The sequence below is a fragment of the Suricata suricatta genome, chromosome X (genome assembly GCF_006229205.1).
Source record: "Suricata suricatta isolate VVHF042 chromosome X, meerkat_22Aug2017_6uvM2_HiC, whole genome shotgun sequence".
Lineage (NCBI taxonomy): Eukaryota > Metazoa > Chordata > Mammalia > Carnivora > Herpestidae > Suricata > Suricata suricatta.
This window is the reverse complement of record NC_043717.1, coordinates 92,675,040-92,677,043: the sequence shown is the minus strand read 5'-3', so window position 1 is coordinate 92,677,043 and position 2,004 is coordinate 92,675,040.

Here is a 2,004-nt window from a genome sequence, read left to right as displayed (position 1 = left end):
AACAAAAATTGGAAGAATTCATCACCAGTAAATCAGCCCTACAAGAAATCTTAAGGGGGACTCTATAAAGGAAATGCTGCAAGGAACAAAAGGTACGAGAGACACCACTACAAGCATGAATCCTACAAAGGATGCAATGACTCCAAATCCATATTTTTCGATAATGACATTGAATGTAAATGGACTAAATGCTCCAATCAAAAGACAGAGGATATCAGACTCATTTTCGACCTGAGGACACCTTCAGGTTGAAAGTAAGAGAAATATCTATCATGCTACTTGAAGTCAAAAGAAAGCTGGAGTAGCCATACTTATATCGAACAAACTGGACTTTAAAGTAAAGACAGTAACAAGAGATGAAGAAAGGCATTATATAATAATTACAGGGTCTATCCATCAGGAAGAGCTAACAATTATAAATGTCTATGCACTGAATTCGGAGGCACGAAAGTACATAAAACAGTTAATCACAAACATAAGCAATCTTATTGATAAGAATGTGCTAATAGCAAGGGACTTTAATACTCCACTTACAGCAATGGATAAATCAAATAGACAGAAAATCACTAAAGAAACAATGGATATGAACAAAACAAAGGACCAGATGGATTTGACAGATATATTTAGAACTCTACATCCTGAGGCTATGGAATTCACTTTCTTCTGGAGCACACATGGTACATTCTCCAAGACTGACCACATACTGGGTCATAAAGCAGCCCTCAATAAATATAAAAGAATTGAGATCATACCATGTACACTTTTCAGATCACAATGCTATGAAACTTGAAATCAATCACAGGAAAACATCTGGAAAACCTCTAAAAACATGGAGGTTAAAGAACACCCTACTAAAGAATGAATGGGCCAATCAGGCAATCTAAAAATATATGGAAACAAATTAAAATGAAAATACAACAATCTAAATTCTTTGGGATGCAGCAAAGGCAGTCCTAAGAGGAAAGTACATTGCGATTCCAGCCTAGAAAAAGTAGAAAAAGAAAGTAGAAAAAGTGCAAATACAAAATCTTACAGAGCTCCTAAAGGAGCTAAATGCAGAGAAGCAAGAGCACCCCAAACCCAGCAGAAGAAGAGAAATAATAAAGATCAGGGCAGAAATAAACAATATAGAATCCAAAAAATAGTTGAGCAGATCAATGAAACCAAGAGTTGTGTTTTTTTTGAAAAAATAAACAACATTGATAAACCTCTAGCCAGGCTTCCCAAAAAGGAAAAAAGAGAGCACCCAGATAGACAAAATCACGAATGAAAATGGATCTATTACAACCAATCCCTCAGAAATACAAGCAATTATCAGGGAATACTATGAAAAACTATATGCCAACAACTGGACAACCTAGAAGAAATGGACAAATGCCTAAACACACATGCACTACCAAAATTCAAATGGGAAGAGATAGGAAATCTGAACAGACCCATAACTAGTGATGAAATTGAATCAGTTATCAAAAAATCTCCCAACAAATAAGAGCCCTGGACCAGACAGCTTCCTTGGGGAATTCTACCAGACATTTAAACTCTGATTTAAATAGCTCTTCTCAGGCTATTCCAAAAAATAGAAATGTAAGGAAAACTTCTGGACTCATTCTACAAAGCCAGAATCACTTTGATTCCAAAACCAGACAGAGACCCAGCAAAAAAAGAGAACTACAGGCCAATATCCTTGACAAATATGGATGCAAAACTCCTCAACAGGATATTAACAAATCGAATTCAATAGCATGTAAAAAGAATTATCGAACATTATCAAGTGGGATTCATTCCTGGGTTAGGGGGCTGGTTCAATATTCGCAAATCCATCAATGTGATACATCACATTAACAAAAAAAAAAAGATAAAAACCATATGATCCTGTCTATACATGCAGAAAAAACATTTGACAAAATACAGTATCCTTTATTAATAAAAAACCCTAGAGAAATTTGGGATAGAAGGAACTTACTTAAACATCATAAAAGCCCTTTATGAAAAGTCCACAGCTAA